Below are 15,945 nucleotides of genomic sequence, written 5' to 3'. Positions count from 1 at the left end.
TTGGATCTAAACGTGAATCAATCAGAAAATAATGCTCAAGAGTTGCGTAGTAAACTAGAGGCAGATAATTTCGCAGTGAACAGTAGCGCGACTGGGTTATAAATGCAGGTGTAGACAGGTGTAGACAATTAGTTAGAGCGTAGCAAGGAAATGGAAAACAGGTGCGATGGATGACAAGTTTAACAAGGTGATTAGTAATCGTTAGTAATAAACCTATCCTGCCCTAGCATTAGTAAATTAGTAAATGACATGCACGAGAAACGTAAGGTAACATGAACACATGATTAGTTTGTTAGTTTCTACCCAATCCTGATCTAGCGTTAGTAGTTTTAGTAAATAGACAAATGGAAACAATTAGGGAGTGAATGACAGAAAGAGAGAGAGAGAAAAGGCGGAACGCAAGGTTTGCGGAAAGACATGTAAAAGTGTATGTTTAAACAGTAACCAGTCTACGTAACAATAAACATAAATCAAAACATAACACAAAACGAAACTAAGACGATAACCATTCAACATAACAAGGTAATATAATCGTAACGAAACATAACTAGACATGACGAGAAAATAAATCGTAACAAGAAATAAACTAAACAACATGACGAACCTAGACTTAATACATAATACATGATAAGACAATACGTGACTAAGACAAAATGAATAAACATAAAACATGGCGAGACAGACCTGAAACGTGACAGGACCCCCCCCTTAGCGACATGGCTCAGGCAGTAAGAACAGTCGTCTGGCAGTCGGAGGGTTGCCGGTTCGATCCCCCGCCCGGGCTGTGTCAAAGTGTCCCTGAGCAAGACACCTAACCCTCAAATGCTCCTGACGAGCTGGTCGGTGTCTTGCATGGCAGCCTATCGCCGTCGGTGTGTGAGTGTGTGTATGGATGGGTGAATGAGAAGCATCAATTGTACAGCGCTTTGGATAAAGGCGCTATAAAAATGCCAACCTTAACGTCCGACTCCTGGCGGTCCTTTGAATTTGTCAGGGTGGTCACGATGGAAGTCCTTGATCAAAGTTTTATCTAGGATGAGACTGGGAGCTACCCAGGAACGCTCCTCAGGACCATAGCCCTCCCAGTCAACCAGATATTGCACACCACGGCCCCTCTTACGAATGTTCAAAAGCTTTTTCACAGTGAAAGCAGGGTGGTTATCAATGATGCGGGGGGGAGGGGGTGGGGGATCGGGGGGACAAATGGGGTGAGAGGATATAGGCTTGATACATGAAACGTGGAATGTGGGGTGAATTTTAAGTGAAGCAGGAAGTGACAGTTTAACAGAGGATGGGTTAATAATGCTGTGGACCTTAAAGGGACCAATGAAGTGGGGTTGCAGTTTGTGAGAGGTGGCTTGGAGGGGAATGTCCTTAGTGGACAGCCAAACGGAGTCACCTGGTTTGTAGGCAGGAGCTGGTGTGCGGTGTCGATCAGCGAAGCGCCGATTATGGTCTGCCGTGCGTAAAAGCGCGGCCTTGGCATCCCTCCAGATTTTAGCGCAGCGCTTCATGTGGATGGCGAGGGAGGGAACGGCGATCTCGGCTTCCTGGTCAGGAAACAGTGGAGGTTGGTAGCCAAGAGAGATCTCGAAGGGAGATTTTCCGGTAGCGGCGCAGGGCAGGGTGTTGTGCGCATACTCCACCCAGGTGAGCATCTTGCTCCATGAAGCCAGATTCTGGTTTGAGATGCAATGGAGTGCGGCTCCCAAATCTTGGTTGGCCCTCTCGGTTTGCCCATTGGACTGGGGGTGAGAGCCGGATGAGAGGCTGGCCGTGGCACCGAGGGCCAGGCAGAAAGCTTTCCACGCTTGGGAAATGAATTGTGGACCCCAGTCGGATACAATGTCTGAGGGGATTCCGTGGATGCGGAACACTTCCTTTATCAGTACGTCCGCGGTCTCTTGGGAGGTGGGTAATCCAGGTAGGGGGATGAAGTGGGCTGCCTTGCTAAAACGATCCACCACGGTGAGGATGGTGGTGTTACCTTTGGAAGGTAACAAGTCCGGTCCGGTAACAAAGTCCACCCCAATGTGGCTCCAGGGTCGGCCGGGTACGGGCAGCGGTTGGAGTAGACCAGCAGGGGCCTGGTGGGAGGCCTTGCTTCTGGCGCAGGTAGTGCAAGCCTTGATGAAGCGCCTGGTGTCAGGGATCATGGAGCTCCACCAAAACTTTCGTTTAAGCACTGCCAAGGTGCGGGTAAAGCCGGGATGGCAAGACAAGAGGGACGAGTGAGCCCATTGAATCACCGGTGTCCGGGCAGCAGATGGGACGTAGAGACGTGTTCCCGGGTTGGACCAGGGATCGGGTTCCTCCCGTAGAGCCCTCTGGATCACCGCCTCAATCTTCCAGGTTACGGAAGCAACGATGCAGGAACCCGGGAGGATGTTCTCAGGCGCCTCACGCTCAGAACAGGTGTCGAATTGTCGGGACAGGGCATCTGGTTTGACATTCTTAGACCCCGGGCGGTACGTGAGGGTAAAGTTGAACCTTCCGAAGAACAGTTCAGTCTCTTGGCCGTCTGGAGGTATGCCAAGTTCTTATGGTCGGTCCAGACGATAAAAGGCTTCTCAGATCCCTCCAGCCAGTGCCTCCACTCCTCCAGAGCCAATTTGACTGCTAGAAGTTCTCGGTTCCCCACGTCGTAATTCCTCTCTGCTGGTGAGAGCTTCTTGGAGAGGAAGGCGCAAGGGTGCAGCCGATTGTCAGAGGAAGAAACTTGCGAAAGCACGGCTCCCACCCCAGTGTTGGAAGCGTCAGTCTCCACCACAAACTGGCGAGTGGGATCGGGGTGCACCAGGATAGGAGCGGAGGAGAAGAGTCTCTTAATCTTGACGAATGCCCCCTCCGCTTCGGGACCCCAACGGAAAGGCATGGCCGTAGATGTGAGCTTGGTGAGGGGGGAGACCACTTGACTGTAGGATCTAATGAATCTGCGGTAAAAGTTAGCGAATCCCAAGAAGCGTTGAAGTTGTTTCCGAGTGGAAGGCGTAGGCCAGTCAGTGACCGCCTGAATTTTCTTGGGATCCGCCCTGATCTGTCCCTTCTCCAGGATGAAGCCCAGGAACTCGACCGTGTCTGTGTGGAAGACACACTTCTCCGCTTTAATGAACAGTTTGTTCTCCAACAGTCTCTGGAGAACTTGCCTGACGTGTGTTTCATGTTCCTTGGCATTGGTGGAGTAGATAAGGATGTCGTCCAGGTAAACAAATACATAGCGGCCCAGTAAGTCCCGAAGAACATCATTCACTAGTGCCTGGAAAATGGCAGGTGCATTGGTGAGGCCGAATGGCATGACTAGGTACTCAAAGTGTCCGAGGGAGGTATTGAAGGCGGTCTTCCACTCATCACCCTCTCGGATACGAACCAGGTGGTAGGCATTGCATAGGTCCAACTTGGTGAAGATGGTGGCATCATGTAGGGGATGAAAGGCGGAGTCCATCAAGGGCAGAGGGTATTTGTTCTTTACCGTAGATGTTGTTTAGCTCTCTGTAGTCAATGCAGAAACGCAAGGAGCCATCCTTCTTTTGTACGAAGAAGAATCCGGCGCCCACAGGTGAGGAGGATGGGCGAATCAGTCCATTGGCTAGGCAGTCCCAGATGTATTTCTCCATGGACTCCCTTTCGGGTCTGGAGACATTGTATAGACGGCTTGAGGGGAGTGTGGAACCGGGTAGCAGCTCGATGGCGCAGTCGTAAGGTCAATGAGGGGGAAGCGTCTGTGCCTGTGTCTTGGAGAAGACCGTGCCAAGGTCATGGTAAGGGGTGGGCACCTTCTCCAGGGAGGGCTTGGGGGTTTGTGGTGGGTTGGGTGCACCCTCTGCTGGTGCAGGAGCGGATCGAAGACAGGATTGGTGACACTCATGACTCCAGGCTTGAATCTGGCATGAACTCCAGTCAATGGTGGGGTTGTGTCTCTGGAGCCAGGGTAATCCCAAAATGAGCTGGTCGTTAGGGGACCGGATGACACGGAACTGAATCATCTCATGGTGGTTCCCAGAAATGATCAGCTGATGGGTTTGGTGATGTGGGTCATGCAGCAGAACGTCTTTCCGTCCAATGACCGAGCATTCTCGGGGTGGGGTAGTGGGAGGGTGGGAATGTTCAGTTCCATGACCATCACCTCTTCTATGAGGTTCGCATCCGCTCCGGAATCCACCAACGCGTTAATCTGGATTGCTCTGTCAGGAAGCATCAACATGGCAGTAAGCGTGGGGCGATGGTCGTTCCTGGTAGACCCCTCATATCTGTTGAGCACTCTTACCTCAACAGATGAGGCAGATCTCTTGGACCGGAGGGTGCACCGAACTTGGGTGTGTCCCAGCGTCCCACAATAGAAGCAGGAACCGGTTGCTCTCCGACGTGTCCGTTCCTCAGTTGAGATCTTCATACCAGCACGGGAAAGGTCCATGGGTTCCAGTCCATCTGCTTGCTTCTCCTCTGGTCGGGGACTTGACCCTCGCCTGGGGTACGGCTGGCAGGGTGGGGCCTGTCTCTCAGTCTGGCGTTGTCTGGCACGGTTGTCCAAACGGATGGTGGCACGGACGAGTGGGTCGAACTGAGTGATGGGTTCAAGACGCGCCAACTCGTCCTGGAGTGCCTCACTCAGGCTGGCCAGGAACAGGTTTGCCAGAGCCGCATCATTCCAGTTGGTGGCTGCCGCGAGGGTGCGGAAGCCAATGGAATGGTCCGCCGCAGTCTTCCTGCCTTGGCGAAGGACGATCAGGCACTGGGAAGACTCTTGGTCGCTGGATGCGTGCTGGAAGACCTTGCGGATCTCCTCGGCGAACTCCGGGTACCGGGGAGGGAATGAACCCCCGGACCACACAGCTGTCGCCTAGTCCAAGGCTCTCCCCTTAAGTAATCCCATCACGTAGCCGATCCGGCGGTCATCGCTGTTGTAGGTCTGAGGTTGCTGCCGGAACACAAAGTCGCACTGGAGCAGGAACGCCTTGCATCTCTCCGGTTCTCCACCGAACCTCTCCTGGGGGGATTGTTGTGGCTCCCGGAATTGCCAGGTTCCCATGGGGTTGGAAGGTGGGGGTGCAGGCGGCTTGGCAGGTTCCTCCAGTGGGTGTGGCTGAAGCGCGATGGCGAGTCTCCTCATCTCCGCACACAGCTCCCGAATCTCCAGACGAAGTTCGGAGATTCCTTGGGAGTGTTGCTGGACAATGGCGCCTTGTTCCTGGAGTGCGTAGAACATGGCGGTTGAGTCAGCAGGGTCCATCTTGGCGAAATTGTTCTGAGACGGGTGCGTGGGGGTTGGACCCAAAATGCACGACTCAGAAACAATGGTTAGATAAAGTCCCGTCAGGGAGGCAAACTCGAGAGGCAAACTCGTAGTCGGTAGACGTGCAGGAAGGTCCGGTAGCAGGAGAGCTGTCAGCGGGGCAGATGTACAGGCGGACGGCAGGCAGAGTCGTAGTCGAGGGCGATGCGGAAGTCGAAACCATAAAACAATCAGCGAGGCAAAAGTACAAAGACGGTAGGCGAGGACGTGGTCAAAAACAAACGATGGTCAACGAAACAGAAATCAATAAACAATAGTCGGTAAACAGGCTTGGATCTAAACGTGAATCTCTCAGAAAATAATGCTCAAGAGTTGGCTCAAAACATGGCGAGACAGACCTGAAACGTGACACACGTGTTGCAGTCCCTTAGCCAGCGATACTGAGAACAATATGGGTGCTATTTAAAGTCGTCCTCACGTGTTGGGTCATATGCTCATAAGAAATGTGTCCTTTTATTATCAATGGTTCACAGGCTTAGAGGTGGAATCACATAGAACAGAGATGGGCTAGGTGGGCCGTATCTGTTTCTGGATTTCAGACCAACTTCTGCACATAGCTATTTAATTAGCACAATCATTTACATTTACATTTTTAGCCACATTCTGTGATATAAACAGCAGCTGATAACTGTTCTCGTCTTGTAATATTGAGCCAGGGTAACTGGTGTCAGCAAAATCGTGCATACACACCGGCCCACCAGGACTGGAGTTGCGCCTTCTGTGCCTAGTGTAAGAATCTGTCCATCCAGGATGAATTGAACACAATGCAATCTTCAACCTGAGATTCATAAAGAACGCTCAACACAAAGCTAACAATTGTTTGCTTTTGGAGAGTGTGTGCAGTGTTAATAAAAATATAATGCACTACAGTAAATCCTCAAATTGTGTCCAGGATTCTATTTGAAACCGGGCCTCGGATAATAGCCGGGGGCGTGGTCGATTCGGACAAATAAAGGCCGGCCCCCAAATACAAGCCTGCCCCAAATAAAGGCCTGTGCTTTGTGCAGCCTAAGTAAATAAATGACCCTGGCCACAATTTGAGGATTTACAGTATATTATCTTCTGTTCATGGGTCACACAAGCTCTGCCCAGAAATTTTGCACAGATTAATTTCTCTCTATGTAAGCTCATGATGTATGCCAAGGTCTACTAGGTTTGGTGGTATTCATTTTGGCTTTTACAACATTTTCTGGCTTCTTTCCTGAAACTAATGAAAATGCTTTATCCTCAGGTCAATATGTACGCTAGACTGAACTTTGTGCAGAATAAAATAGACAGTATATGGAATTGGGTGGGTTATGAGTGCCACTCTCACTCATAAGTATAAAAACTGTTGGATTGGTCTGTTACAATTCATGCAAGCTTTGCATGTGTTTATATTGGGCTGTAAAACATGTAATCATTGTATAGACACTAAGTGTGTAAGGAGCTCATCAGAAGGTAATCTTATTCATTTTCAATTCCAATAGGACGGTTGCCTGATGGTTCTACATAATATGCAACTGCTAGCAAATACTATTTTTTTATTGGAATAGTACTTGCTGGCCACAGACCTATCAGGACAACAGGAATGCTGAAACTGAAACTGAAAAAAAGTGACTTTGACTGTTGGATGATTTCGGTGCCATACGGGGTGGGTAGAGCATCTCAGAAACTGCTGAGCTCAACAGTTCAGAATGGTGCAAAGGCCAGAAAGTGAGCAGCAGTTATGTGGGCGAAAATGCCTTGATAATGAGACAGGTCAGGCGAGAATGGTCAAATAACCATGTGTTATAACAGTGGCATGCAGAGGAGTATCTCTGAACGCATGGTAAGCCTTGGACTGGATGGGCTACAGCAGCAGTATGCCTAAAAATTAAGTCTAATAAATACATTAAAAAATGGGCACTGATTCTAAGTTTGCTGCATTCTTTTTTTCTTACACTTGAAAAACAAAGTTGGGCTTTTGTAGTGCTTGAGTTTTGGGCTACACACATGGTTCCTCAAATTCTGTGTGAGTAGATTTGTTTTTTTTCTTGCAATTTTTTACATTGATATGCCACCATACAAGTGCACATTGATGGTGATGAAGATGGTGAGGGAGGCCATAAGAAACCCAATGATCATGGTTCAAGAATTGCAGAGATTGCTTGCATCTTGGGTTCTCAAAAAGAACCATAAAATGGCACCTCCGTTCCAAGAAAATGGTGGCACAAAGACAGCCCTTCCTGAGCACAATAAACAAAACCAAGCATCTGCCGTTTGCCAGATGTCATTGGAATAATAATAATAATAATTATAATAATAATAATAATACATTGAATTTAATATGCACCTTTCATGTAAAATGAAATCTCAAGGCTTTCCTATAAAGGTATCTTTTTAGGCCTGTTTTAAAACAGCTCAGTGGCTGGGGTGCCCACATGTGGTCAGGGAGTATATTACACAGATGGAATATCCACTCAGTGATCACTTTATTAGGTAGACCTGTACACCAGCTTGTTAATTCAAATATCACCCAATCATGTGGCAGCAACTAAATGTATAAAAGCATGCAGACATGGTCAAGAGGTTAATGTGCTTTTCAGAGCAAATGTCAGAATGGGGACACACACAATGCGTCAAAACTTCTAAGTAGACAGGCTACAGCAGCAGAAGATTTAATTAGTGAAAAAAATAAGTACAGTAAATACCTAAAAAAGTGCTCACTGAGTGTATTCCCCATTGAATGGAACTTGGTCCCGGGGGTGTCACTGAGGCAGTGAGTGGGGTTTAGGGGTGTGAGCAGCTCCCTGAGGTAGGGGCGAGAATTGCCATAAGTACATTTTAATGTCAGGAGAAGGGTTTTAAATTACAGTCCCCTCCAAAAGTATTGGTACTGCAAAGCCAATTCGTTTGCTTTTGCAATACACTGAATACATTTCAGAGTTCAGAATTTCATCTTTTATTTTGTGGTATTTATGCCTAGATGTGTTAGACTTCTTAGAACATAGCACCTTTGGTATTAGACCGCCCAATTTTTGGGTGAGCAAAAGTATTGGAACAGAGAGTATTTAAGTAAATGAAAGTAAATAACATTTATGCATTGGGGTCCCTTAAATCTCCTCTTCAGGTGGTGGAATGCATGCTCAATTGGGTTAAAGTCTGGTTATTGACTTGGCCAGTCTAAAACCTTACACCTTGCACTTTACACTGCTCCCTTTGTTGTGTTGGCAGTGTGTTTTGGGTCATTGTCTTGCTGCATGATGATGTTCCTCCCAATTAGTTTGCACACATTTCTCCGTAAGTTGGCAGATGGAATGTTTTTGTAGACTTCAGAATTCATCCTGTTGCTACCATCATGAGTTCCATTATCAATAAAGATCAGTGAGCCCACTCTGAGGTTGGCTTTTGTTAGTCTTCAAGTGCCCCCATAAAAATGCCTCCAATTGCCAGACAGCTTTTCCTGAGCCAATGATGATCATATCAGCCCAAGCAACGTAGCAGCCTGATGGTGAATTGGGAAGTGGGCACAAGCCCATGCAAAGGCCTGGCAGCCGGAAGCATTCACACTTATGTCAGCATGCACAGATGCAGCAGCAGCTAAACGCACGCTTTTATCGCCACCCTGATGAGCTGTCAGTGGCGGCTTCAGGTGCTTTTGATGACAGACGAGGTCCCCAGTGGTCAGACCTGGATGAGACTTCAGAGCATGACTTTGGGGATGATGCCTCCCAAATCTCTGATTCCATTTTTCTGGAACCTTCTGTCAAGGCGGCAATTACTCGGGCAGCATGGAGTTCACAGTTGCCCCCTCAAGCCTATGGGTTCGCAACAGCTCCTTAGGTTGGTCCCACTTTTTGCTATCCTGCCGGAAGCAATGGCAGAAGCAGATAATGTTCTGAGTCACCCCATCAAGCATTGTAGGACAGCTGCTAATCGGCTGAGTAAAGGCTATATGCCTCTGCAATGGTAGCAAGGCTTGCCTAGCTAATAAACATTTGTGTGTGTGATTTCGCCCATTCTCCGAACACCATATAATAGCGGTGTGACAACATGTGTGGGTGTGTGTTGTATTCCCAGCGAGACAGCCTAGGCTGTTTACTAGTTCCATCATTCCACCGTGTATACCTGGTACAGGCTACATTTGTGCTATGCACTGAGCTTGTTGTGCTACATATAAAGCTGAAAGCTAAGAAATGTGTGCATCAGTCCCCACGTATTACTATACCATTAGTGTGCACTGTTGTTGTCGTCTACTCTGCTTCTGCAGTCGCATCATATTACACCTCTCTCTTATCTAAGTGAACCAGTCAATGCTATTGGTGATGTGGTGCACCGGCCCCGGTCCCTTCAGGCCCCTGACACATATCCGGCTCTACGTTTCTCACCTCTATACCTGTTAATTGGTGCCAGTTTACCCAGTCTCCTTGGGTGCTAAGAACCCTGGTATTAGACTACAGGCTCTAAGTCAGACCAAGTGAAGTTTGACTGGTGGCTGCTTGGGCTGTTGACAGCAGCCACCTAGGTTGTCCCTTTGGGGCTGCTCCACATGCGGCTATAGTAGCAGTGGTTTGCCTGGCACAGGGCGAGCCCCTTGGAGAATGGCAAGCAGCTTCTCTCACTGGGCCCAGATTGCCGGCCAGTCATAATTTAGTGGGCCCAGGGCCTTCAAGAAGATGTCAGAGTAGGGTGATATAGCCATCTTTTTGTGAGTGCAGGAACAACTCTCTCCAGTCTTTTTTTATTTAATCATACCTGATGTTGTAGCACACATTTACTGAGGCAAAGTGAAATGCTTCTGGGTGGAAAAAAACGTCACTTGTTTCTTTCCAATGTTGATATGACAGTAATAGGATCATGCTGTTTCCTTTTGGTAGATAAAAACATGACTACAAGAATAAACAGCGGAAATGTAAGCAATGTGTTTTTCAAAACTAATAGGTAAGTTAACCAACATTGAATAGTGAAGTTTTTTCTCCCCCGGAAGCATTTCGCTGAAGTTTGGAGATGTTTTACCGTATCAAGTATCATTCCAGATGAAAAGAATGAACAAAACCGTCCGTTACCTGCAAGAGATTCTTATTGCGCAAAAAAAACACAATAAGCTATATTGTGCAGCCCCAGTTCAGTGGTGCTTCCTTAGAGGTAGTTTGTGCAGCAGCTGAATGTTGGATCATCTATGTAAGTAGCAGAGCCCCCTTTATTAGTCCTCATTAACATTTTCTTGCTCAATGGCTATGTTTGGTATTTTACCCTTCATTTGAAGGATTTCAGCCTCAAATCAGGGTGGGACTTATTTGTTTCCTGAGAAATGGTAGTCCTGGACTCCCTTGGGTTTCCCTCCTAACTAATTTGGAACTTGACCCATATGGTGGCGTGTTGAACAATATAAAATAAAATGAAGGGTTATGTAGGTAACCCAGGTTCTATGAATGAAGGTTAACATGCCACACGGTGTGGTCACTTGGGGAACTGCATGGTGCCAGTCGGCAAAATAGAGAATAAGCCAGCGGACTCACACCGCGGAGTTATTTTGTCTCCTAACAGCTCAACCTTGGTGAGGCTAGACCCATATGGTGGCGTGTTGACCTTCATTGATAGAACCTGGGTTACCTGTTTTTGCTTTACACCAGACACAATGTGACCTGCATCATACAGAAGGTTCCACTTGTGCCTTGTCTGTCCATAGAACTTTGTCCCGAAAGGTGTGTGCATCCAGGTCCTTGTTTACATACAGAGCAGTGCTACTCTCCCTTGAATTGCATTTTTTTCCAAATGCATTTGTTATTGTGTTGTCATAAACACAATACTTAACACACACACTTAACTGAGGCTAGAGAGCCCTTTAGTTCTTTGAATGTTCTTGTGGGATGATTTGTGAATTCCTGGATAAGTTGTTGCTGTGCCCTTGGGGAAATTTTGACAAGCTGGAAGAGTGTTCTTCAAATTATTCTCACTGTGGACAAACAGTCTTCTCAGTCAGAGCCACGCACTACTGGAATAGTTGAATTAAGAGAGAGCACTAATTACTTAACCTTTAAACATAAACTGATGAGATGGCTTAAAGCAAACCAAACTTGCAATCATGAATAATCATACTACCTCATCTCTGGCACTGCCTCTACATATTCTCATTGTTTGTATGTACAGTACATCTGTTACTTTTGTAATGTATTTATGTATTGTATTGTATTTTATTGTATTGTATTGTGTTGAATTGTACTGCTTGCTAAAGCATTGTATTGATAACATTAGGCCACTAATTTGTAACAACCTGCCCAGGAACTACAGATGTAAATGAGCTCATAAGCTAAGGCACATTTACATTGACGTGGAAACTGAAATGTGGATTAATGTGCACTGTTCCTGGTAAATAAATAAACAAACAAATAAATAAATAAATGTCTCTTCAACTCTGTCTTGTGACGAAGTAGAGTGGCATGAGCTCTCCTCCAAGCCTGGTGACTGCAATGGGCCAGGAGCTGGGTGGCAGGAACCTCAACAGAAAAGCAGTGCTTGGTAGCCGAGACAGCGTGCAAATGGAGACAGACCAGTGGAGGAGACTGGAAGGGAGCTGTGGGCGTATTCAGCCCAAGGGAGCGTGTTGACCAGGAGGTAGGGGAGTTCTCAACTAGGCATCGAAGGGCCTTGGCTTCAATTGGGGAATAGAATGCTGTCCAGAATCAGCTGGAAAACTGGGGTCTCCTGTCAGACGTAACTTACAGAGGGAGACTGTGGAGGCAAAAAAAATAGTTTTTGCAGGAATAGGAGTTCTGCTGTTTCCTTGGACGAGCGAAGCTTGGGAAGGGCCACAAAGTGGACAAACTTGAAGAAGCGGTCTACAATGCATAGAATTACAGTAATGCCTTGCGAGACAGGAAGGTTGGTGACAAAGTCCCGAGCCATGTGCGACCAAGGATGGCGCAGAATGGAGAGGGGTTGCAGCAGGCTGTGAGGACGTTGGTTGCTAGTCTTCCCTCGAGCAAAAGCAGGACAGGCAGCAACAAACTTTGGCGGTGTCTTGCTTCATAGTGGTCCATCAGAAACGTTGAGACAGGAGGGCCAAAGTTCCAGAGAGTCCCAGGTGACAGGCAAGAGGAGAAGCATGAGCCCAAGTAAGTACTTGGGGTTGAACAGAGTCAGGAACAAAGAGACGATTGAGAGGAATGTCATTGGGAGGGGGTTGTTTCATCTGTACTGATGATTTCTAGTATGAGGAAGGATGGAGACTGGACCTTATTTGGGATTGGCAGGTGAGTGGATGGTAGGTGAGGGTGAAAATATAGTGGTTGAACAATAATGACCAGTGGGCTTGGCAAGGGTTAAGTCTCTTAGCATAGTGTAGTTACTCCAAATTCTGATGGTCAGTCCAGATAGTGAATGGAATGGAGGAGCCCTTGAGCCAGTGATGCTATTTCTCAAATGCCAGTTTCACAGCTAGGAGCTCTCAGTTGCTGATGTAGTTTGTAGTTTCTCTCCAAGGGGAACTGTTTTTCAGGGTCAGGCAGAGTAAGCACGGGGGCAGAAGTGAAACGTCTCTTAAGTTCATGGAACGCTGAATCCATTTCAGCTGCCCCCTGGAGACCTCAAAACCCAGAAATTGAACAGTAGACTGGAGAACTGCTTTGATGAACATTTAAACTTGTCAAATGTGGTGAGCTTGTTCCGCAAGGGAAGGAAAGAAGATGTCATTGAGAACAAATTTGGAGACTATCCTGCAGATTGTCCTTCACCATGGACTGGAAGACGGTGGGAGCATTGGTCACCCCAAATGGCATGACCAGGTATTTCTAGTGACCGCTGGGGGTGTTGAATGCTGTCTTCCACTTGTCCCCTTCTCTGATTCGCACCAGTTGGTAAACCTTGCTTTTCTGGAGAGTGGAGAATACAGAGGAGATGAGTGACAGTGGGTAGCGGTTCTTGACCTTGATGTCGTTAAGGCCTTGATAATCGATGCAGGGTCGAAGGGACTTGTCCTTCTTTTCCGGTGGAGGAAGACAAGGAGCGATTCAGAATGGAAGCTAGAGACTCACCACTGTATTTTTCCATGGCCATAGTTTCAGGTGCAGTCTCCTGGGAGCCATCGCCAGACGAGAAGTGGGATTCTTCAACTAGCTGATCAAGGTAGGGCACATGAAGTTGGCATCAGCTCCAGAGTTGATTAGAAACTGTACCTGCTGCTGGGCTCCCTTCCAGGACACCACAGCATGCAGGATTGAGCAAGAGGTAGAGGAGGTTGAATCTAAGGAGGTGGCCGTCAGAACCTCGTCACTTACTGATGGGCGTTTCCTTTTAGTGGACAGTCAGCAAAGTAATGTCCTGGTCCTGAGATGGGTGCGTGGGGGTTGGACCCAAAATGCACGACTCAGAAACAATGGTTAGATAAAGTCCCGTCAGGGCTTTATTCGGGACGAATCCCAGGAGCGTAGTCAAAACAAGCAAAGTCCATACACGTAGATCCAGCCAAACAAACAATAAACAAACAAAAAGCACAGTGCCGAGGGAAGAGGCAAACTCGTAGTCGGTAGACGTGCAGGAAGGTCCGGTAGCAGGAGAGCTGTCAGCGGGGCAGAAGTACAGGCGGACGGCAGGCAGAGTCATAGTCGAGGGCGATGCGGAAGTCGAAACCATGAAACAATTAGCGAGGCAAAGGTACAAAAACGGTAGGCGAAGACGTGGTCAAAAAACAAACGATGGTCAATGAAACAGAAATCAATAAACAATGGTCGGTAAAACAGGCTTGGATCGTAACGTGAATCAATCAGTAATAATGCTCAAGAGTTGCGTTGAAAACAAGAGGCAGACAATTTCGCAACAAACAGTAGCGCGACTGGGATATAAATGCAGGTGTAGACAGGTGTAGACAATTAGTTTGAGTGCAGCAAGGAAATAGAAAACAGGTGCGATGGATGACAATTCTAACAAGGTAATTAGTAATCGTTAGTAATAAACCTATCCTGCCCTAGCATTAGTAAATTAGTAAATGACATGCACGAGAAACGTAAGGTAACATGAACACATGATTAGTTTGTTAGTTCTACCCAATCCTGATCTAGCGTTAGTAGTTTTAGTAAATCGACAAATAGAAACAATTAGGGTGTGAATGACAGAAAGAGAGAGAGAGAAAGGCGGAACACAAGATTTGCGGCAAGACATGTAAAAGTGTATGTTTAAACAGTAACCAGTCTACGTAACAATAAACATAAAACATAACACAAAACGAAACTAAGACAATAACCACTCAACATAACAAGGTAATATAATCGTAACGAAACATAACTAGACATGACGAGAAAATAAATTGTAACAAGAAACAAACTAAACAACATGATGAACCTAGACTAACATAATACATGATAAGACAATTACGAGACTAAGACAAAATGAATAAACATAAAACATGGCAAAACAGACCTGAAACGTGACAGGTCCAGCGCAGTAAAGACACAGTTGCTCAGAATTTCTTCTTTGTCTCTCCCGTGTAGACAAACAGGTGTGGTTGACTTGCATCGGTTCTAGTGCTGACGGAGTGACCAGGGGCTGTTCACCTGAGTGAGGGGTGAAGACTGGCTCAAGGTCCGTCATGCTCACAACCGGGAATCCACCCAGGAATCCACCCACAGCTGACTGGTCAAAGACTTTCTTCATTTGGGTGAATGGAAGTCTTCACATTCAGGATCCCCAGAGTCCCAAAAGCCTGTTCCCCACTCATCTTCCTTTACAGCCAACAATGTAATCACATAGGTGACTTTTGAACATTTTGACATTTGGTCAGACAGAGACTGGATGGTCTGGCCGATGACTTGAATGTCAGACTCGTGTTGGGCCAATTTCAGACCCTGGAACCAGAGAGCTTCATGGGTGGTCATCAGGATTGCTGGGTCCAATTCAGGCACGATGACAGAAAAACCAATCGCAACCCAGAACAGATGTCTTTATTAGAAGGACCATAGAGGACCCATCAGGCCCCGGTGCAAATTATACTCCAGGCCCCCCTTCAATAGCATTACCCACACATACACATGCAGCGCACATGTACCAGCCATTCAGAACCACCTCTGAACAGATAGCAGTTGTTAGTGCCATTTTCCCTGTTGTGGATTAAATTTAAATGTATTCGAATAGTTGTTTTATTTTTGCAAATGTATGTACATATTTAATTTACTTACCTGTTAATATTATTAATATTATACAGATTACAGTGCATAGATTATAATAATTGAATTAGAATTATAGACTTTCAGGCAGTAGACTGTTTATTGTTTGCCTTTTAGTTATTTAGGCTTCCGTAGGTCAGTAAAAGATGTGCATTGTAACTTTCCCTGGGCAGTCCGTTCTGCAATAAAGACAGGAGCAACAAATAGTTTAAACCGTCGTAAACTGCATACACGCGTAGACTCGTTTTTCCTGTATTGAAGCGGTTAATGAATGCAGAACATATGAAAGAAAGTTTAAGACCTCAGTAGACATTTTGGCCACTACAGCAGTAATGTTACTAACAGACAGGAGACAACATCACAATATTACATAACTCTTTTTGACTAATAATGGCTTAACGGTCAAAAGCAAAAAATCCAGTTCTCTCATTTAATAAGATATCCAGTGCACTCATTTAAAAAGACATCCAGCGCCCCGCAAAATCATCCACCAAGCTCTACAGGTCCAAATTCCTGGCTCTGTCATTTTCAATTGAA

This window comes from Conger conger, chromosome 7, assembly GCF_963514075.1.
Source record: "Conger conger chromosome 7, fConCon1.1, whole genome shotgun sequence".
NCBI classification, from domain to species: domain Eukaryota; kingdom Metazoa; phylum Chordata; class Actinopteri; order Anguilliformes; family Congridae; genus Conger; species Conger conger.
This window is presented reverse-complemented; position numbering follows the sequence as displayed.